We start from the raw sequence: 24,413 nt of genomic DNA, 5'->3' as shown, positions 1-24,413 counted from the left end.
ATAATATTAAAATATCAAAAAGTAGTTTTTATTGATTAAACATTTAAGCAATTTCCTGTCCTCGTGTCTTATTTGCTTGCGAGTCAAACCCACATCACGCGTCTCGTGTTCGCGTATCTTTGTGACCTAAGAATCCGATGTCCACCCGCTGGAATCGGCTCGACGTTCTTGGCCTTCCAAATTATCATCGAAAAAATCCATCAGTGCTTCATCTTCCTCACGCAGACCCACCGACCACCGTGCGCTCTTCAAACTGTGCCCCACCGAGCTCCATTTCTCCGGAGGATCTTTTTCCTTTCCTTCATTCATTGAAGAAACAAAACATGGCAATTGAAATTCCTAGATACCCACCACGCCATTTTCTCAAGAAAACCGCAGATTGAAGGTAAAATTTTGCATCTGCCAATTCCTAGATACCTATTGTTACAGTCAATAGGTTTCATTTATTTGAATAGATTGAAACCTATCTTATTGGATGATCATGATACTTCTCAAAATTCGATATCATTGATCAATAGCAGAAAAAAAAGAAATTTGATGGAATATTGGGGTTTGTGGGTGTTTCTTCCATCATCTTTTGCAATCAAGAATCACGTCTTTGAAAATATTGGTGTAAATTTCATACTGAATGAGAATCAAATTTTGTTTTAGATTTCAACTATGTTTTTTCTTGATATTTGTTGTTAGTTTCTGTAATGGCCATGCATGAAGCACCGCTCTGTATTGCTGAGATCTCTCCATCTCAAATTCATGAGACATTGATATCCCTATTCATAGTTCCGGAAATTTTGGTTTTGGAAGTGTTGTACTCCATATGGATCGGTTGGTTCTTTTTCAGCAGGTATATACATGCCAGATCATTGTATTCAAGGTTCTGACATTATATATATATATATATATTGTCAAAGGTTACTTATCTGAATAGAGTACCTTGTATTTTGCTGCCCAATTCATCAGGCACAGTATGATTGTTCCTTCTGTAATGACTAATGATTGTTTCAGAGTGTTGAACTTTTGAGCTGCTTCTGATGCTGCCTGTGTCTCAGTGTCTGCTTGTCTGTCAAGGTATGTCCAGGGACGGGCCCAGAAACTTTTATTGTGGGGGTGGCTAGAAGATATTTCATTTTTCTTGGGGCCCATAAAATTTTTTACCCTATGTAGGGAGCAGCCAGGCAAGGGCAACACGAATGACAAAGGGAGTTTTAAATTCTTGGGACGTAGGTCCGTCTCTGGGTATGTCCATAGATATCTCTGCCATTGTTCGTTTTTTGTTGGACACCATTTCTTTCTGAGGTTGAGCCTCATAATGCCACATTTTGCAGGGTCTCTCTCTTTCTCATCCATTCTGTTGGTTTTGCTTTTGGTTAGACCATACTTCAGATTTTTGATGAATACTTTTTCCACTGAGCATGTGGTATTATGATCCAATGACAGATCTGACTAGACCTGGTGCAGGTCTAAATTAGTAATCAGAATCTGAAACTTGTTTTCAAGTTTGTGCTAGTAATTTTATTGTAACATATTCATGATCAAGGTAAGTAACCTCTGACAATGATTCTTTATCATGTTTAAGTGCTCTGCTGTATATTCAGTCACTTATATTCAAAGAAAATGTTTAAGGGGAGATTTTTTATGCACCTCAGCTATTGATGATTGGGATTTCTGTAGCGAAGGTTCATGAACTTGGAAGTCGACCCTATTGATAGGGGCATAAGTGGAGTTGTACGTTTATTTGTTCTTTTGTGGGATTGGATATTGAAAGATTGTCAGTCATTTTATTTTTATGATATCTCTTCAATGTGTTAGAAATCTTGCTCCCATTCTTCCTGTTTCTAGTATGTTCTTCCCCTGTTTAACGATTTCTGGTTCTCATGGTAATCCTGATAACCGTTTCCTTCTTGCTTCTTACTAGTATGTTCTTGAGGCATAACTCCTGAACACTTGCTATTCTGAAACACTTTGTGTTTAGATTCAACTATTTCAACCAGATGATACATAAAAAGACTTAATTGATCAGCTTTCCTATAGTTCTTTTGACTCTCTCTCTCTCTCTCTCTCTCTCTCTCTGAGTTAGTCAAATTGACCAGTTCTACAATAATAATTAGAGTTTAAGCTATTATAGGATGACATCTGCTTTTGCAATCTTTGTGTTCCCTTTTTTCCTCTTCTTGTCATGGTCTCCATACCAAAGGGTCCAGCAATTAATACCATATAAGGTTAGGGCGACAGTCAAGGCAGACTTTGCTGTTATTTTGCTCAAAATATAACCTTTTGAAATCAAGGTTTTTTGGCAAAATAACCCTATCTTATTTCTAGATGTTTGAGAAAGTCTTTTAGAGAAAAAAACTCATTTTATGAAAAATGTTTTGTCCCGTATCTATGTCACATAGGTGCGGGTACGGGTGCGGATGCGGTGATGCAGCACTTTAAAAAAACTTGAGTGTGGGGGTGCGGGGAGTGTGTATATGATGCAGTGAGGGAACCGATAACTCTCGCTAATGGATGTCGACGTCGACACTCGTTGATGCAGTGTGGACATCGAAGTTTCGATCACTGTGATGCAACGTGAAAATCGGATTCGGTGATGCACTTGAGGTGTAGCAAGCAGGGGCACAACTTCCACGATCGTGCGATGTGCCAAAATGAGTAACAAAGATCACCGTAAACTAACGGTGTTGGACTGTTGATTTTTATTTAATAGGCTTTGAAACAAGCAATGGGATATAAAACCAAAGGCAACAAAGGAAGCAATGAAAAGAAACAAAACTGTTGCAAACTGACGTGACATAGAAATAAAGAAATGAAAAGAAAAGTTGCTGAATGAGACAAAAAAGAATAAATGCCCACAGGGAAAAATCTGCAGAAAGACAAAATAATGGAGAAAGGGGAAAACCGACTGGGAAAGAAAATGACTCAGCAAAAAACCAAAAAAAGAACAAAAGGAAAAACCAAACTGACGGCTGCTGCAATTCTGAATTCTCTATGCCCCGCACGCAACCCTAAGTTGGGTTATTTAAAAGGTTTTGGCTGGATTCAGGTCTTGGGTCCGGACCCAAACTCGAAACACGGCTGTGTTGTTGGGTATGAGACGTGCTCTGCATCATTCTCCTCGGGTTGGGAAGAAATCGGCTCCGACGACTAATCTCCTCCACAGTAAGCATATAGTTCAGACACATCGAAGATAGGCGCTTCCATTTAAAATTGTGATCTACTCCTGACTCTGCAAATGTACCAATGACCACCTCAACCCAGAAGTTGCTGCCTTCCTCATCCCAGAAAGTTCTTGATGATGGCTTGATGTAAATTCCGTTCATGGTTGTAACAACAAGGTCAAGGTCATCTTCACCATCAACATTATCTACCAGAACCATGCTGTATGAGGTTTCACCAATAGCAACATTAAGATCAAGTAAAAGAACCTGATTCATAACTCTGCCATGAGTACGATAAGGAAACGGACGAACTTGAGACCCATCTTTTCCACTAAGAACAAAGATGGTCCCTGATACTGTTGGAACCACAACGTCTGTCCTCCCATCTCCATTAACATCAGCTACTGTAGGGCCCGAGGGCGAGGTGGTGGCACGGACGGGCTGACGATGCACCGGCTGGACTGCTTCCACGATGAAAGGGTTCACGCAGGTCGCTGCTGATTCCAGTTGAAGGGGGGGTACTAGATGGGGAGAACTGTCACAACCTGCATCCCTGTGTAGAGTTTTTTCAACAGCTTCACGTTGCGATGTTTGTTGGAGCATCACCGGGGCTCGATTGATGACGATAGTATCAACAGGATGGATCGTGCACGCGCCTAACTGATTCAACGGCACTGCTTGCGCATCCACCTTGGATTCAAGCGCACCCAATCGTGCTTCGACCCCATCCATGCGCTTCGACAGACTGGCTACCTCCTTTTCTAGGCATAGCATATCTTCCTGCATTTCCGTCAACATGTCGAGCATCCGCTTCATGATCTCCTCTCGCATCTTTCCGCTCGTAGGACCGTTCCTCGCTTCTTGCGTCATGCCGTTGACGAAGGAGGAGGGGCTGGGCTCTGATACCATTTTGATGCAGTGAGGGAACCGATAACTCTCGCTAATGGATGTCGACGTCGACACTCGTTGATGCAGTGTGGACATCGAAGTTTCGATCACTGTGATGCAACGTGAAGATCGGATTCGGTGATGCACTTGAGGTGTAGCAAGCAGGGGCACAACTTCCACGATCGTGCGATGTGCCAAAATGAGTAACAAAGATCACCGTAAACTAACGGTGTTGGACTGTTGATTTTTATTTAATATGCTTTAAAGCAAGCAATGGGATACAAAACCAAAGGCAACAAAGGAAGCAATGAAAAGAAACAAAATTGTTGCAAACTGACGTGACAGAGAAATAAAGAAATGAAAAGAAAAGCTGCTGAATGAGACAAAAAGGAATAAATGCCCACAGGGAAAAATCTGCAGAAAGACAAAATAATGGAGAAAGGGGAAAACCGACTGGGAAAGAAAATGACTCAGCAAAAAACCAAAAAAAGAACAAAAGGAAAAACCAAACTGACGGCTGCTGCAATTCTGAATTCTCTATCCCCTGCACGCAACCCTAAGTTGGGTTATTTAAAAGGTTTTCGCTGGATTCGGGTCTTGGGTCCTGACCCAAACTCGAAACACTGTTGTGTGTTGTTGGGTATGGGACGTGCTCTGCACCAGTATATATATATATATATATATATATATATATATATATATATATATAAATTTTAACAGTTTTAAGCTAACACTTCATGTATGTGTGTGCATTTATGCATTTATATATATAATACAAATAAAAATGGACTTGATTAGGGTTAACTGAATCTATTTTTGGATAGAAATGGACCTCAGTGTGGTGGACTTCACCTAACACAAAGGAAGTTGTGTCCAAGTGTCGCACCCATTGAAAGAATGTCAAGTATTACTAGATATGCAGTGGTACATCGATTAGGCTTGCAATGGCTCATCGATCAGCAACGGCTCGTCATTGTGTTTGAGCGAGAGAAGGATCCAAAAAATTGACTAGCTGAGGGATCCAGAAAATTGACTAGCAGCACAGTCGCCCTTCATGTAAATTGTTTTTTTATGTTAGATTAGGGTTGTGATACAAATGACTAAACAACCCTCAATAATATAACTTAATCACACATCATGTTTGGATCTTAGATCCATATTCGATCCAAACCCGAAATCATAAAATAAAAGACTACGACGTCTTAACAGCCTCCCTCAAGATGAGCATGTATTTGAATCATGTTCATCTTGCCTTTAATGAACCGGAATCTCCTTATTGTCAGCCTTTTGGTGAGCAAATCTGCAATTTGATTTTCTATTTCCAATGTACTTCGCTTCTAGTTCTTGGTCTTCAATCTTTTGCCTGATGAAGTGTTGATCTATCTCAATATGTTTTGTTCTTCCATTATGTATAGGATTCACTGAGATCTTTATCGCACTTTGATTGTCACATAATAAAATTGATTTTGGTAAAAATTCTCCTAGCTCAACCAAAGGATGTCTAATCCACGTCAATTCAGATGTGACGGAAGCCATCGCATGATATTTTGCTTCCATGCTTGACCTTGCAATAGCTCTTTGCTTCTTATTACTCCACGAAACTAACTTTCTTCCAAGAAACACACAATAACCAGTCACTGATCTTCTTTCATCGAGATCTCTAGCCCAATCAACATCTGAGTATGCCATCAACATTAGCATGTCCTGATTTTGTCTTCTTTTCTCATACACCAAACCATCTTCTATTATACCCTTCAAATACCGTAAGATCCTCTTGACCGCCTCCATATGCACAGTTCTTAGTTCATGCATAAACTGTGACACTTGATTGACAACATAAACTATATCTGGCCTAGTAAAGGTCATGTATTGAAGCATACCAACTATACTCTAATAGTTGGTTGCATTCTCATATATATCTCCATCGCTATTACCTAACTTCTGGTGAATAGGAGATGGCGTGGCCACTGGTTTGCAGCCTCATTCCACTCTTAACAAGTAAATCAATGGTATATTTATGTTGAGTCATTATTAACATCTCCTTTTGCCTATCAACTTCAATCACAAGGAAATACTTTAACTTTCCAAGATTCTTCATTTGAAATATGTTGCTAAGCATTCTTTTGGTGTTTTGAATATGTTCTTCTGAATTTCCTGTGATTATCATGCCATCTACATATATAAGAAGTATTATGCAGCCTTTTCTTTTATAGATAAACAAGGAATAATTAAGGTATGAATGAATAAATCAATGCCTCTGAATTTCTTGAGAAAAACTTTCAAACCATGAACGTGATTCCTGCTTCAATCCATAAATGGACTTCTGTAATCTACACACATAAGCATTCGGGTCATCTTAAGCGTACCCTTCTGGTTGTTCCATGTACACTTCTTCTTTTAGGCCGTCTTGGAGAAAAGCCTTTTTAACATCTATATGATTGAGTGTCCAACCTTAATCAATAGCCAGTGACATAATAATCCAAATAATACCCATTTTTATCATGAGACTAAATGTTTTATTATAATCCAATCCATGCTCTTGAGTGAATCCTTTTGCCACAAGTCATGCTTTGTATCTCTCCACACTACCGTTGGGTCTATATTTTATTTTATAAACCCATTTGGACCCAACTACATTCTTGTTCAAAGGTCTTTTAACTATTTCCTATATCTGGCATTTGTGCAGAGCTTCCATTTCTTTATTCATTACATAAATCCATCTTTTTCGAATCACCGGATAAAAATGCTTGGGTTCTTCTTGAGACTCTATGGCTACAAGAAAAGCTTGATGATCCGCACTAAAATTTTCATAACTAACCCACTTCTCTATAAGATAACGTATTTGTGTCGACCTTCTCAGAATCACGGAGTTCTCATCTGTGCCCACAGGTCTTTTTTGTCTTGATATTTTGGGCATAAAATAGGATCTAGTACCTCTGGTATAAACCTGACCCTCTTTGAATTTGTTGTGATCCTGCTCCTCTGTCTTGTCTCTATCATCTGTTCCTATCTCATCTAGTTCAACAAAATTTGTATCTTCCTTTTCTGCATGTGGAAATAACTCTGCACTGAGCCAAGGTTGATAATATTAAATTTTTGATTGCCTGTCTTAAAGTATATTTGTATTGTCATCATGATGGAAGCAATTCTCATCAAATACAACATTCTGTGAGATACGAATGGTTCTAGTGGCAACTTCATAACCTCAATACCCTTTTTAACCATCCGCATATCCAACAAATCTATAAATATCAACTTTATTCTCAAATTTGTTTTTTGGGGTCTTATCAATATGAACATAACAAATGCAGCCAAAAGACTTCAAATGTGTATAATCAGGATGTTTGCCATAAAGCATGAAATAGGGAGATTTTTTATCCAATACTTTCATGGGAAGGCGATTTATTATATAAACCGCATAATGAAAAACTTCTATACATATTTCCATTGGTACACCACTGACATGTATCATAGTGAGGGCACTTTCTACAACATGGCAATGTTTTCGCTCTGCAAGGCCTTTGTGTTGAGGGGTGCAAGGACGAGCCACTCTTCGAACAATTCCATTTAATTTTAGAAATTCTACGAAATCATTAGAAATATACTCACCACCTCTATCACTTTGGAAATTAAGAATAGTAAAAAAAAATGATTTTTGATATAGGCATAAAATTTGCGAAAGATGTCAAAAAATTTAGACCTTTGTTTCATGAAAAATATCTACGAATAACAAGAATAATCATCGACGAATATAACATAATATCTACTTTCAGAAAATGAATTTTCTAGAACAGGACTCAAAACATTAGAATGCACAATTTCAAAAGGTTTCAAAGCTCTTTTATTCATAGAATGAAAATGAATTACATGACTATTGCAAACTTAACAACTGGAACACAATATCTTATTTAAGTTATGACTCAAACTTGTCTCTGGTATCAACTTGCTAGAGACAAGGTGTTCAATAAATTTGAGGTTACAATGACCTAACCTACTGTGTCAAAGATTGACATTATTGACAAGACTGACTGTATAAGCAAAAGACTTCATCAGAACTGATGTTGAAGAAGGGGAAGGACACATCTGCAATGGATTTTCTTTGAAGACGTACATGTTCTCACGTCGCTCCCTTCAGCGTTCGTTGTCTTCATGCGAAGATCATTCACATACACAGAAGAATGAGTGAAAATAATGCAGGAATTAGTATCATCAACAAGTTTGGAAACATAAACATGATTTTTCTTGATGTTGGGTGCACAAAGAACATCAAGAAGTTTAATAGATTTAGACTCAGAGAAGGGAAAAAAAACATTTCCAACATATGTGATGGGGTGTTTGGCACCATCTTCTGTGATGACATTGCCCTTCCTAGAATATGTAACTGGTTTAGAAAGTTTACATGCATCTCCAGTGATGTAACTAGTTGATCCAGAGTCAACGTACCAAACTCCTTGATCATTCTGTTTCAGATTTAAGGTATTTATTGCAACAACTAATGCATTTAAATCACCTAAGTTTTTCTCTCCTCCAGCATGTGGCTGATTCATATTTTGTCCAACTGCATGCCCTTTATGATAAGTAAAGTTATCCTCAGTATTATAGGCATGATCATCTTTGTGATAACAATTAGCTTTTACATGGTCAGGTTTTCTGCATATAAAGCAAACTGAAACACGTTTGCCCCCAATGTTAACACTATTTGAATTTAGAGTATTAGGAGAAGGCAAAATACCTCTGCCTCCCTGATTACTCGCTCTTCCTCGGCCACAACCTCTTTGGTAGCCTCCTCTTTCTCTATTTGCCCCATAAACAATACATCATGAGAATCTTGTGACAACCCAGCATTCTCGAGATTCATTTCATACTGAAGTAATCGAGGTCTGAGATCTTCGAACGATGGGAGAATAGGAAAACACTACAATGTAGTAGAAATAACATGATATTCCTGCCCCAAGCCAACTAGAGTCTGTTGGACCTTGTCACGATAGGAAACAGTCTCCCCAACCAACACTAAATGATCAGTGATCTCTTTCACTTTGTTCAAATATTCCAAAATAGTTTAAGAACCCTTCTTGAGACTCTGAAACACTTTCCTTAGATACATAACTCTAGATTCTGATATTTGAGAATATGTCTTGGCTAAACTATTCCATAATTCTTTAGTTGTGCAGTCATTTGGAATTCCAATGAGAACCTCTTGTGAGAGTGTAGATGTTAGATAGGCTACAACTGCTTGATCCCTTTTTACCCATACATACTCAAGATTCCTTATGTAAACTACATTCACTACCCCTTTGTCATCTCTCTGCTCTTGCATAATAAACTCATATGGCATTTTTGAAAGAATGTAGCAATCCTTAACAAGGATTGTTTCTTCAACACTCACAAAGAGGATTTATGAAACAAAGGCATTTACACAAAAGAGCTCACACTCATACACAATATCCAAAAGAGGGTATACATAAAATGAAGAACAAGATTTCATAAACTTGAGAGAGAACTCCCACAAAAAATAAAGAATAAAGAATGCTTTACAAGGGGAAACATACCCATATTTATAGAAGAAGGGGAGAGGAGCCACAAGGGAGTCATTGGACTCCCAACGGCTCTATTAGAGTTGTTGGGAGCCCAACGGCTCCATTGGAGCTTCACCTTTTTGACTTGGTCAAAAAGACCTTTTTGACTAGTTAAAAAGGTGAAGCCTAAAGGTGTCCTAAAAATAGATTTTAAGTGAGTTCTAGTTGGGTTTAAACTAGAACTAAACTAACTAAAAAAAAGAAAAAAACATTACAAGGGATTACATGAGTTGTCTATAAGATTACATATGAGATATGAGTTGTCTATGAGATTGCATATTTTAACACCCCCCTCAAACTTACGGTTGGATAACCGAAAGTTTGCCTAAGAGAAAGTGAAATCTAGGAGCAGCAAGAGGCTTGGTGAAGAAATCGGACAGCTGGTATTCAGAAGCAACATAGGGAAGATTGATGGTGCCGCGCAAGAATTCTTCCTGAACATAATGACAATCCATTTCTATATGCTTGGTACGTTCTTGGAACGTCCGATTACTTGCAATGTAGATAGAGCTCTTGTTGTCATAACACATGTCAGATGCTTCTGAACTTTCAACTCTCATGTCGGAAAGCAGTCGTCGAAGACAGACTACTTCTATAGTTGTAGTAGCCATTGCTCTGTATTCAGCCTCTGTTGATGAAAGAGATACTTTCTATTGCTTCTTACATCTCCATGAGATCAATCATTCCCCCAAGAAGACACAAAAACCTATCGTTGAATGACGATCATTCGGATCACCTCCTCAATCTGCATCAGTATAAGCAAAAAGCTTGAGATTAGAAGAAGCAAACAAAAATAGACCCCGAGATATAGAATTTTTAATGTATCTAATAATTCGCAAAACTGCTCCCATATGGACAGAGGTTGGAGCATGTTGAAATTGACTAATTGTATGGACAACATGTGCAATGTCAAGTCTTGTAATGGAAAGGTATGACAAAGCACCGACGGGTTGTCTATACAGAGTTGGGTTTTCAAGAGGTTCTCCATCATCACTCTTCATCTTGACATTTACAACTTCTGGAGTGTCCATATGCCTTTCATCTGAAATACCTGACCTGACAACAATATCCAAAGCAAACTTAGATTGTGTTAGCAAATATCCTCTAGAAGAATAAGCAACTTCTATACCAAGAAAGTAATTTAAGAAACCCAAATCACTCATTTCAAAGTGAGTTTTGAGAAATTTTTTAATATTGCGCACTCCCTATTTGTTACTGCCAGTGATGATTATATCGTCGATGTAGAGAAGGAGGATAATGATACCTGTATTAGAATTCTTAACAAACAAAGCAGTGTCAGTAAGACAAGATTGAAAACCAAAATCAAGCATCACCCTGTTAAATTTATCATACCAAGCCTTGGGAGCTCGTTTAAGTCCATACAAGGCTTTATTTAGACAAAGAGTTTTTCCTTTAGGAACATCAATTTCTGGTGGTGGATCCATGTATACTTTTAGAAATGCATTCTTAACATCCATTTGATATATGGACCATTGCTTTATAGAGGCAAGGGCAATTAGAATTCTAACTGTGGTCATTCTGGCTAGTGGAGCAAAGGTTTGCTTATAATCTATTTCATATTCTTGAGCATAGTCTTTGGCAACTAATCTAGCCTTAAACCGCTTAAGACTGCCATCGCTTTCAGTCTTTACTTTGTAAACCCATCGACAACCAATAGGTTTTTTGTTAGGCGAAAGTTCTTGTATAGTCCAAGTGTTTGCCTTTTCTAAGGCTTCTAATTCCACTTGCATGGCTTTTACCCATTCTGGTTGGGTTTTGGCTATAGCATAACTGGGAGGTTCTTCATAGGAGTGAATTAAGGCTATAAAGGCTTGAAATTTTGGCGAAAAAGATTTATATGACACAAATTTCTCAGGAATTTTTTAGATCCTAGTAGATTTTCTTGTTGACACCTCGGGTTTTGATTCTATAGAGTACCTCTCAAGGGCACCTGGTTCGTCTAGAATATTGAATGAACTCTTGGTTATCACTAATTGGTTCAAGAGAAGAAATATCACTTTGATCATCTTGCTCAACGTTACATTCTTCATTCTTTGAGACTAAATCAAATAGAAAGGAATACTCATCTGTTTCTGCAGATGCTTTGGTTTCAAATGGACTTTCATTTTCTAAGAACGATACATTTCTTGAGACATATAATCTGTTATTTCTAAAGTCAAAACATAACCCTTTTGATGACTTGCATATCCTAAGAAGACACAAGGAATAGCTCGAGAGGAAAGCTTATCATTTTTATCTGAGAATACAAAACATTTGCACCTGAATACCCTTAACCTGGAGTAATAAGGAATTTGTTTAAGAAGCTTTTCGATTGGAGAAATATTATTTAACGACAAAGACGAAGAGGGCATCCTATTGATGAGATAAACAACAGTTAAGGTTGCTTCAGCCCAGAAAATTTTTGGTACTTGATATGATATGAGGAGGGTTCTTGTTGTCTCAATAATATGCCTATGCTTTCTTTCAGCTAGGCCATTTTGTTGAGGAGTGTAGGGACATGACCTTTGATGTATAACTTCATATTGATTTAAATAATCTTTGAATTCCTTTGATAAGAATTCTCCTCCTGAATCGGTATGAAATATTGAAATATCCTCTTTAAGTTGATTTTTGACCATATTATGAAAGATTTTAAAATGCGAGAAGACTTCGGATTTATGTTTAAGAAAATAAATCCAAGTGTGTTATGTAAAGTCATCTACAAAGATAACATAATAAACAAACCCACCTTTTGATATAATTGGTGCAGGACCCCAGACATCAGAATGAATCAACTCAAGTGGTCTTGTAGAAACAAAAGTTCTTTCCGAAAAAGGTAATCTTTTCATTTTTCCAAGAATACAATTTTCACATGTAAAAGTTTCAAAATTACAAAATGTTTTCATGTTCAAAAAGTGTTGAATCTTGGATATACAAGGATGTCCAAATCTTTTGTGCAAAAGATCCAAATCCAATTTTTGAACATTGCAACACAGTGTACTCTTGGGAAAATCCAAAAAATCCATGTAGTATAAGCCTCCTTCTCTATGGCCTTCCACAATCAGCTTCCCTGACTGGTGATCCTGTACTCGACAATCATGAGAGGAGAAGGAAACATTACACCCATGATCAATTAACTTAGATACAGATAAAAGGTTTAAATTAAGTTTGAGAATATATCTAATTTTTGGAATACGAAATTTGTTTAAGTTTTGAGAAAAATTTTCAAAACATCCTATTCCCTTAATCTCAAGAGGAGTGTCGTCGGCAGTCAAAACGTTTGAACCACTTGAGTTATGATATTGAGACAATAATTCTATGTTAGGGGTCATATGAAAAGATGCACCAGAATCAAGAAGCCAAAGAGGTTTAACTAGATCAGAGATGCTTACTGAAGAGACCGCAGCTCCAGCAGATGGGGAAGCTCCTTTAAAAAGTAGTTAAAGTGCCTCCACTAGCTGAGATAACGACATGCTTCCAATAGATGTTTCTTTTGTCTCTTGCTGGGCTTCAACAGTAGCAACCTTCTTTTCATAAGTCTTCTTTAACTTTGGGCAGTGCGTCTTGACGTGCCCAGGTTCACGACAATAATAGCAAATTACTTCTTTTCTTTCCACCTTACTTTCGTATTTTTCATCATATGTTCTTCCAAAATGTGGAGGTTTATATGCACGAACATGATTCCCTGGTCTTGAAACAGCTAAAACTGAGTCGTCATCATTTTTTGAGATTCTTTTCTTCAGTCGGTTTTCTTCCATACTCAATTCTTTAATTGTGTCCTCAATAGTGGGAACCTTCCCTCGATGAAGAAGAGCGGACTTGGTTGGCTCAAAATTCGGTCTTAAACCATTAATAAATTGAAAAAAATGCTCTGCATTTATTTGATTTTGTCGAAGCTCTATATCTTGTGGATAATGCCACTTTGGTTCAAGGAGAGTCAATTCTTCTCATAGCTCGGACAAGCTATTATAGTATTCTCTAATGCTTTTATCTCCTTGAACCATATTGCGAACCTTTTCTTGAAGATTACATATATGGGCAACATGTTTAAGAGAATACATTCTCTTGAGATAGTCCCAAGCTATGTCATAGGGATTCGTCTAGCAGGGTGTCACACCCGCGTCAACGCGACTCGACACGGGTGCGGGTGCGGATGCGGCACCGGGTGCGGTCAACCCGATCCTGGGTGCGTTGACCGCACCCAGGGTCATTTCGGTCTATTTTTTGGATTTTTTTTTAAATTTTGCCCTATGAAATGGGCTGCGGAATTTAAAAAAAAAATCTGATGACAGTTGCTTGTTGTTGCTGCTCTTGTTTTATAAAGGGGCACTTGTGTCCACAACATCTGACGAGCTTTGTTGGCATCCCATGCTATTCCTGCCTCCAAACAATTAATTCGCAGCGTTGGAAAACATACTGTTAACTTGGAAATGATGATCCTTCTTCGTCAAGGATTTTCTCTCTCCACAATAAATGATAATGGTGGTGGTAGCCTTGGTGGCTATTAGTATTCACTTTTCTCCTGACGAGATGGGTGCTCTAGCCGTAGCCTTGTGTAGACCTCTCTTTTCCACATGTCAAATCCAATAAATTTCTTTTAGTTGTGATCTGTGTGCAACTGTATATAAAATGAAATTTGAAGAACCCTAGGCAGTGGCGTGGCAGTGGAGCCGTAGGCCTCGTGAAGACTCTCTCTCCAACAAACCACATCAAACCTTTTGCTTATATTTTTTTTCGTGAAGACCAGGGAGTTTCAGACATGATTGAATCATGACAGTCAGCAGAACGCAACAGACTGGGTCAATCAGATTGCCAATCCTTTCGGGTCATCAATTTTGTCCCGTTGTGCCAAAGTACACAACAAGCAGAACGTGGGTAACAAGTCTTCAAACAAACACACTAGCAAAAAAAAACTGGACCCCGACCCGCACCGGGGAAACCCCCGAACCCCCTTCTCTCTCTCTCTCTATTTATATATATATATATATATATATATATATATATATATATATATATATATATATACATTTTTGCCCCTGTCGCACCCGGGTTTTTTGGAAGTGCCGAATCCCCGCACCTGCACCTGCACCCGCACCCATGTGTCATAAGTCCCAAGCATCATTAGCGTATTCAAACTTCGCAAGGCTTGAACACTTCTTTATATCCACACTAGAAATGAGCCAAGACATAATCTTGGCGTGACCCATTCTCCATTCTTTCTGGTTTTTCTCATAAGTGGAAACGGCTTTTAACTTTTTCTACCTCCGAAAGAGGTATTTCTTTTCCTTCTTCTTCTTTAGTGAGCATTAGTTTAGGTTCCTCATCGGTTCCATCCACTAATCCCCATAGCCCTTTTCCCCAAATGAGGTGCTTCATGATAGAAGCCCATGTTGCATAGTTAGAATCATTGAGTTTTATGGGCTTAATGGTGACATTATCATTGCCATCCATTTTACAAGTTTAGAAAAGGAAGGAAAGAAAAAGAAATAAGTACACCACCACAAGAAGCAAAAATATCTACTCTTCCAAGCTTCCAAGGCTCCACGCAACTAGCCCTTCAAAGAGGCTTCTTTCCTTTGAGAAAAACATGAACGACATGCTTCCCAATGCACAAGAAGAACTATGAACTGATTGCTTCTATTGACCTTGCTCTGATACCATGAAAGAATGTAGCAATCCCTAACACGGATTGTTTCTTCAACACTCACAAAGAGGATTTATGAAACAAAGGCATTTACACAAAAGAGCACACACTCATACACAATACCCAAAAGAGGGTATACATAAAATGAAGAACAAGATTTCATAAACTTGAGAGAGAACTCCCACAAAAAATAAAGAATAAAGAATGCTTTACAAGGGGAAACATACCCATATTTATAGAAGAAGGGGAGAGGAGCCACAAGGGAGTCATTGGACTCCCAACGGCTCTATTAGAGTTGTTGGGAGCCCAACGGCTCCATTGGAGCTTCACCTTTTTGACTTGGTCAAAAAGACCTTTTTGACTAGTTAAAAAGGTGAAGCCTAAAGGTGTCCTAAAAATAGATTTTAAGTGAGTTCTAGTTGGGTTTAAACTAGAACTAAACTAACTAAAAAAAAGAAAAAAACATTACAAGGGATTACATGAGTTGTCTATAAGATTACATATGAGATATGAGTTGTCTATGAGATTACATATTTTAACAATTTTAACCGAACCATCAAGATGACCAGACAAATCATGACTCCTGATAAAAGGAATAATTTGCCTCTTCCAGGTCAGAAAATTATTTTTGTTCAATTTTTCTGAAACAAGTTGAGTCAAGAACTAGAAGACAACATGGACTGTGAAGTATTGATATCCATTAGAAGGAGATGAAGTTAACAAAGATATATAATAAGCAGGAACTGCGTTCAGCAAAAAATAATCCAAAAGTAGAGATCGACCCAAAAACAAATCATACCACAAGAAGCATTGACAACAAGGATTAACTTGCAAAAAATTTTGGCAGAATTTTAGTTCCAGTCTAGACATACCAGATTACAACGCAAAACAATTTTATGACACCAGAAGATATCGAGGATTCAGATTCACAACATAGAACTAATCACGAAACAATTTCAGTCCAGCCAGACCAGATTCACGATGTAAACAGTTTCACAAAAACAGACGACACGAGAGATTCATATTCTGGACAGAGAGATTGATTATGACAAAAAATCAGATTCACAACAACACAGGAAAAATATAAAAGAGGGAAGGATCTGATTCACGACACGGAAAAAAAATGAGACAACCAAGTAGAAGCACGTTACATATTAAAGAAAAAGGAATAGCCCAATCAAGCACGCCTGATCGCACCCAGTCACGAATCCTGCTCTGATACCATGAAAGAATGTCAAGTATTACAAGATATGCAGTGGTACGTCGATCAAGCTTGCAATGGCTCGTCTATCAGCAGTGGCTCATCATTGTGTTTGAACGAGAGAGGGATCCAGAAATTTAACTAGCTGCACAACCGCCCTTCACGTGAATTGCTCTTTTATGTTACAGTTTGATTAGGGATGTAATACAAATGACTAAATAGCCCTCAATAATATAACTTAATCACATATCATATTTGGATCTTGGATCCATATCCGAAACCATAAAATAAAAGACTATGACGTCTTAACACCTGCCTGGGTGCAGGTCCGACACAGGTGTGGTGCCCTGTTAGAAGAGTCTGTGTGAGATAGTTTTGTATTGATCATTGTTGGAAAACTTTATAAGGTTATAATGAGAAGGGTTGTCTTAGAAGGCAAGGCCCTCAGGGGCATCAGACAATGCATTTGTTATGCGCCTCCAAGCTTCGGTCCTAACGATCTGAGAAGAATTCTTACAAATATCCAACAATTTGAAAGCGACGTGTCTATCTCTATGGCGTCTACTGTGAAGATCGGGAACCAGGAGATTCCCAAACTATCTCAGTTCAATGAGACCAACTTCAAATGCTGGGAGAACAAGGTCATGATCTTCTTGACTATGGCTAAGGTGGGGTACGTGCTCATTGAACCATGTCCTCCTGAACGAGAAGAAGAGACCATTGTTGAGAACAAGAAGCGTTGGAAGTGGATGAAAGATGACTGTGTGCCGAGGGCACATTCCGAATGCGTTGTCTGACCCCCTGTTTGATCTCTACTCTAAAGTAGACTCTCTGGAAAGCTCTTTAGAGCAAATACAATATAGATGATGCAGGTAACCGAAAGTTCCTAGTTACTAAATATATGGATTTTGTGTTTATTGATAACAAACTACTTCTACCCCAAATTGATTAAATGCAATTGTTGGTTCACCAGCTTAGGGTAGAAGGTATGAATCTTGATGAGTCTTTTTAAGTGACTACTATTATTGAAAAATTACTCAATTCATGGAAGGACTATCGTAATATGTTAAAACATAAGAACAAAGCCTTCGCTTTGAAACAACTTCTTTCCTCGTCATAGGGACAAAAATGAGGAAGTAAAAAAAGTTGACACCAAAGTGAATATGGTGGACCGTAAGCCAAGATTCATGCGTGGTTTGAAATCTAAAAACAGAAGACCCAAATATTTTACGAAATCTAAACATGAAGTTATTTTCTGCTATGTATGTGGCAAACTGGAGCACTATGTGAGAGAGTGTCATCATCGCAAGAGACAAGGCCCCAAGGCACAAGCTTCTGAAGAAAACCTAGTGGTTATTGTAAACTTTGTTTTCATAGTTCAAATGGACAGAGGGTGGTATGTGGATTCAGGGTCTACAATTCATACTTGTGATGACCAAAGTATGTTTAAAATATACGATGTCGTGGGGGAAGACTAGAAGACAATCAAGTCTACATGGAAGACTCATCCTGCAAAGATTGAAGGAAAATGAATTATAGAACTAAAATTTACATCCGAGAAATGTCTTATCCTCACGAATGTGTACCATGTACCCACCGTGACTAAGAACCTTGTATCATCCATCATACTGACCACACATGGTTTTAAGCTTGTGTTTGAATCCGACAATATAATATTATCGAAGAACCATATATTTATTGGAAAATATTTGTTTATGATGGATTGTTCAAACTTAATGTGATCAATGATAATATCTTTATTTTTGTTTACTTGCTTGACTCTCTTGATGTATGTCATGCTAGACTTGGTAATGCGCATTTTGGATCCATTAAGAAAAGGGGTAAATTATTACTAATTCATGTTTGCAAGAAGCATGATCATTATAATAAATATGACGTGTGCATTCAAGCAAAGTTCTCTAAGAAACCTTTTCATCGAGTGGAAAGATGCTCTAAAATTCTTGAACTCATGCATAGTGATGTTTGTGATTTGAAAAACACTCCAACTCGTGGGGGTAATATGTATTTCATAACCTTTATAGATGATTTTTTTCAAATTTGTTTATTTTTTATCCTATAAAAAGTAAAGATGAGTCATTCGAGAAATTTAATATTTTTAAGGCCGAAGTTGAAAATTTTTACAACTGTAAAATTGTTTCATTCAGATCAGACAAAGGTGGAGAATGTTTATCTTATGACTTCAAATTTTGTGAAGAACATGGCATACATAAACATAACACTGCACCTTACACTCCCGAGCATAATACAACAACAACAACAACTACGCCTTCATCCCAAAGCAATTGGGGTCGGCGATATGAACCAAAAAAGAAAATCATTCTGGGTCTTCCACATGAATGCTTCTCCTCCAATCATTTCTATCAAATGCCATGTCCTCGGTGAGGTTCAAAGCATTCATATCCTTTTCTATCATCTCCATCCAAGTCTTCTTAGGCCTACCCCGACCTCTTTTAACTAATATATTTTCCCATTTCTCCATCCTTCTAACTGGAGCATCATTAGGCCTACGCCGAATATGTCCAAACCAGAGTAAATGATTCTTTATCATCTTATTTTCAATGGATGCAACGCCTACCTTCTTACGTATCTCCTCGTTTCGAATCTTATCTTTTATTGTATTTCCACACATCCATCTAAGCATACGCATCTCAGCTACACTCATTTTTTGAATATGATGTCTCTTGGCAGCCCAACATTCTGTACCATATAGTAAAGCGGGCCTAATTGTCGTCCTATAAAACTTTCCCTTCAACCGCAATGGCATTCTACGATCGCACAACACTCCAGTTGCACTTTTTCATTTCATCCACCCAACCTTTATCCTATGATTTACATCTCCATCAATTTCTTCATACTTTTGAATGATAGATCCCGAGCACAATGGTGTAGAAAAATGAAAAAACAAAATCTTAATTGATATGGTGAATGCAATGCTTATTAGTTCTAGTCTTAATTTTAGTTTGTGGGGAGAAACTCTACTTAGTGCATGTTATTTATTGAATTGTGTACCTTACTCGAAATTAAAAGTTACTCGTTATGAACTATGAAAAAATAGAAAACCAAATTTAAATTATCTTAAAGTTTGGGGCTGCATTGCTTATGTTAGATTGAATGAACCTAAGCAAACTAAATTGGGACCTAAAACCAACAGATGTGTTTTTATTGGTTATTCTCAAAACAACAAGACATATAGATTTATGGATTTAGAAACTAAAGCAATTTTTTAATCTATACAAGCTGAGTTTAAAGAAGATCTATTTTTCAAAGACTTGCAAAATCTTTCTTCTCTCATTGTTTTTCATGAACCTTTATCCAAAAGACCTGCTTTGGAACCTAACTATACATAACTTAGAAGAAGTAAGAGGATTAAAAAAACAAAGGATTTTAGAAAAGACTTTCATCTCTATATGATGGATAGAGACTCTTTAAGCTTTTTTGAAGCTATGTCATCACCTGATGCTGCATCTTGAAAAGAAGTTATTCAAAGTGAAATTAATTTCATACATGAAAATAAAACCTAGGTCTTAATGGAATTACCACTAAGATTTAAATATTTTGGCTGCAAATGGATTTTCAAAAAAAAATTTAAAGCGGATGGATCAATTGATAAATTTAAAGCAAGATTAGTAGCAAAATGTTTTAAACAAAAATCTGAGATTGATTATTTTGATATGTATGCTCCAGTATTTAGGATAACATCAATTAGAATTCTTATAGTCTTAGCTTCTATTTTCAAACTCAAAATTCATCAAATGAATGTTAAAGTTGTTTCTCTAAATAGCAACTTAGAAGAAGAGATTTACATGGATCAACCTGAAGGTTTTATAGTTCTTGGTCAAATAAATAAAGTTTGTAAATTGTTTAAGTCCTTATACGGATTAAAACAAGCTAAAAAACAATAGCATGCAAAATTTGACCAAGTAATTTTCAGTTTTGGGTGTAACACTATTGATTCTGAGAAATGCATATATGTTAAGTTATATATATATATATATGTATGTATGTTTGTATTGTTATACATATATACATATATATATTCATGTATAAGTATATATATGTTATTTATATTGATGTAATAGGTAATACCCTCTAGGGGTATTTTTGTCTTTTTTTAATAGATGTTCACTATAAATAATTTTGCTTTTTTTGTTTATTTTACTTTATTTTTTTCCTTAATTACATTGTAGGGGCTTTATGGTCATTAGGACCATAGAGTCGTTAAGAGCCCCAACGGTCACATTTATGACCATTGGGAGTTCCCAATCCCAATGACTATGCCTTGGGTCCTTTTGTATATAATGGCATTACGTGTGCCTATTTTTCTCAATGCTTCTCTTAAGCATTTATGCTCAATAAAGATGAATATTTTTATATTTTGTATTTTTTTATTTAGTTTATTAATGTTTTATATGCACTTGGTACTTGTGTTGTTGCCCCTTTTTAACTATTGTTTTGTCCTATAGTGGACTTGTGTTTGTGCACACTATGATTGTGATCTTGTAAGCCCTTAGTGGCATTGCTTTGTGCTTCACATGTTGATATTTAGCAACAATATAGAATGCATAAATGATATTAAACATTTTCTATCACTTAAATTTAACATGAATGATATGGGGCTTGTTGATGAGATTCTAGGAATCAAACTTATGTGACATGAGCATGGATATGGCTTAAATCAATCGTGTTATATTGAGAAAGTGCTTACAAAATTTAATTGTTTTGATTATAAAACGCTTGATACTCTGTTTGATCTCAATGTTAAATCATCTAAATATATTGGAAGAGGTATTTCTCAACTTGAGTATGCTAGTATTATAGAAAGTCTTATATATGCTATAAATGGAACTAGACTAGACATAGCATTTTGCATGAGCAAATTGAGTAGATATACTAGTAATCTAGGGCCTGATCATTGAGATGCTGCTTTCAGGGTCTTGAAGTATCTTAAAGGGACTTTGGATTATGGGTTATTCTATTCTGAGGAACCTGCTAACCTTGAAGGTTATAGTGATGCTAATTAGAACTTCTATAAGGATGACTCTATATCCACAAGTGGATGGGTCTTTACCCTTGGATCTGGGGCTATTTCTTGGGTTTTCAAGAAGCAAACCATTATAACCCAATCCACTATGGTGATTGAGCTCATAGCACTAGCATCTGCTAGTATTAAAGTCGAATGACTAAGGAACCTCTTGATTGATATTCCATTGGGTAGTAAACCCTTGCCTCCTATAGCTATTCATTGTAATAGCCAAGCTGTTACATGTATAGCAGGGAGTAATATATACAATGAAAAATCTAGACATATTAGTTTAAAGCACAACACTGTAAATAATTTACTCAAGCAATGAGTAATTTCAGTAGAATATGTGAAATCTTGCTAAAATTTAATAGATTCACTTACGAAAGGCCTTTCACGTAAAATCATTAAAAATACATCTAAGAGAATGAGATTAAAACCTACTAAAAAGATTACCCGTGATAGAAACTCAACCGAGTGACTTGGGTCACCTAAGTTCTTGGTTCAATGAAAAGAATAAGTCACTGGAGTAATTAGGTGAGCACAAAGGAATATATGAGGATAGAGAGTATCTTCAAGTCCCATTCTGATGTAAGTGCTCGAAAAAACTGTGACATGAGGATGAGTCTCTTGGCTCTTAACGAGATCTGTAGGCGAGATTGACTAAGGTGTTTGAAACAAGTTTTCACCTTTGACAGACTCACTTATATGAGTGTGAAGGTATGAATCGCCTTCTATGAGATGGAGGTTGTCTCAAGAGTTCTCATGAAGTGGGATACTGCATAGGACCCTTAATAAATGCAACCTTTATATATTTGATGACACATATAATTACCCAAAAGAAGTATGTGTGTGAATAGGTCTAAGAAGTTCATATTAGAGACTAAGTTCAAAGCTGCTAGCTACTTAGTTTCTGAGACTATCTAAATTTTGTTCACACTAAGTGTAGGTTTAAACTGAAAAGTACCTTCATTTAAGCATATAACTTTCACGAACAGCTTCGCTCTTTCTTTCTATCCTATGTTTTGACCCACGTGGGGGATTGTTGTCATTTGATTCAAAATATAACCTTTTGAAACCAAGTTTTTTTAGAAAAATAACACTTTCTTATTACTAGTTGTTTGAGAAAGTCTTTTAGAAGAAAAAACCCATTTTATGAAAAATGTTTTGTCCTGTATTGATCATTGTTGGAAAACTTCATAAGGTTATAATGAGAAGGGTTGCCTTAGAGGGCAAGGCCCTCAAGGGCATTAAATCTTGGGCTTGTCAAATGTTTGTCATATGAATTTTAAATATTAAATATTAATGTTAATATTAATATTTGAATTTGGATTTGGACCCGAACCTGGACCTGGTCATGGTCAGTCATAGTCTTGGCTTTAGCCATAACTTTAACCTTTAAAAGTTTTCAAAAGGTCCTTTATGACTTTTCTGGGAGGCGATACCTATCCTTTTGGATAGCCTCTACGTGTAAGTATGTTGAAAGGTTAGTGACATGTGGAGCTCATGCTGTAGCAGTGACAGTGACATGTGATGCCCATGCTTGGACGGTGGCCGCCTATGATGGGATGCTAGTGACACGTGGCATCCATGTTCGGATGGATGATGGTTGCCCATGATGAGACGCTAGGTTTCGTGACGCCCATGTTGGGTCGGTGGCCACCCAGGATGGATGAGTTACCTTGCACCACTTGGTTTGGTATACCCCAACTGCTTTATATAGAAGAAAAAAAAATGAGTTAACTTCTAGTTTTTGCTTCTTCTCGAGTCTCTATTCTTCTCTCTACCTGTGAAGTTGTTTAGGGTAATTGTGTCATGGTAACTAATCTACCCAATGACAGGAGAGGTTAGTATTGCATGAGATGTACAAGCTTGATTGTATTCTGGAAGCAAGGTTGTGTTTAACCATATTGCATTCGGGCTAAGTTTTGGTGGGGCAACTGTCGCTTTCAAGACAGTGCCTTTGTTGCGCACCTCCAAGCTTCTGTCCCAATGATTTGAAAGAATTCTACCAAATATCCAGCAAACTTTTATTTCTGTTGTACATTTTACATGTGGGTTTGGTGACTATCTTCATAGATTTATGGAAAAGTGTAAACCATGAGGCCAAAATATGAAGAATTGTGGATTGTAGAGCATTAAATGCTACAATGTCTCACAATTCGAAATTTTTGTTATCAATAGTGTATTTTCTGCAAAACCTTTTTAGATTTCAGTTGGCTGATGATGCCAAAGATTTTCCTCTTCACACAAGAGGAAGAGGGATCAGTCTTGCTGTTCTTGCTAACTTTGGCTCAAATGCATCAATTATAAGATTCCATACCTCCCCATAATGATAGTCATTCTACTTTTGTTTTCGGATCCTTGTGTTTTTGGATCCCTTTTTGCTGATTTTCTGATCATAAGCGTTTGGAAAGTATATTGATAGCTAAAGATATAGAAAAAGATTTGAATTTGTATAAAATTGGTGATGAAATTTCTGCTCGATTTGAAACCCTCTTGCAGGAGCTTCTAGGGGCCAGCAAGCTGTTTGGGCTTTTTGGAATTAATCTCTGTTTTTTCTTTTATTTGTAATCCTCTGTGGCATAAACAAAGAATCGAGCCTAGAAGAGAAAGTCAAAGATCTTAAGAAAATCATGTACCACTAAGAATTCTTCATCTTGTAAAGTACTGAATTGTACATCTGTAAAATTGGTGATGAAAGGGAAGAAATTTGATGTTTTTGCATGTTTTTTTCTGGTTCTTTGTTTAACAGTGAATTGCAATACCTATTAAATTAACCCTTGTTACAGTTAGTCAGTTGATTCCTTAGAATTACACTGTCCTGGCTGAGGGATTCATGTTTGAATTTCCTCTACACGCTATGCCCCTGCTTCCCAAAGAAAGAGAAAACAAGGTAGAACTTGGGAAT

The 24,413-nt window shown here is 37.1% G+C and overlaps 1 long non-coding RNA gene across 2 annotated transcripts; it reads left to right on the top strand.

Annotated features, from left to right (window-relative positions):
• The first annotated feature begins 215 nt into the window (after positions 1-215).
• LOC149821382 (uncharacterized) lies at positions 216-24,413 on the top strand. Of its 2 annotated transcripts, XR_016426453.1 has the most exons (5): positions 216-385; positions 1,003-1,065; positions 1,162-1,233; positions 1,323-1,534; positions 24,008-24,413. It is a non-coding gene; the product is annotated as an uncharacterized LOC149821382 (long non-coding RNA). The 2 variants fall into 2 exon arrangements; XR_016426454.1 differs by lacking the exon at positions 24,008-24,413 and having other exon boundaries at positions 1,323-1,601.

Source organism: Nuphar pumila, chromosome 12 (assembly GCF_984573655.1).
Source record: "Nuphar pumila chromosome 12, dmNupPumi1.hap1.1, whole genome shotgun sequence".
Taxonomy (NCBI): Eukaryota; Viridiplantae; Streptophyta; class Magnoliopsida; order Nymphaeales; family Nymphaeaceae; genus Nuphar; species Nuphar pumila.
Note: the sequence above shows the minus strand (reverse complement) of the source record. Positions and strands in the feature narration are given on the sequence as shown.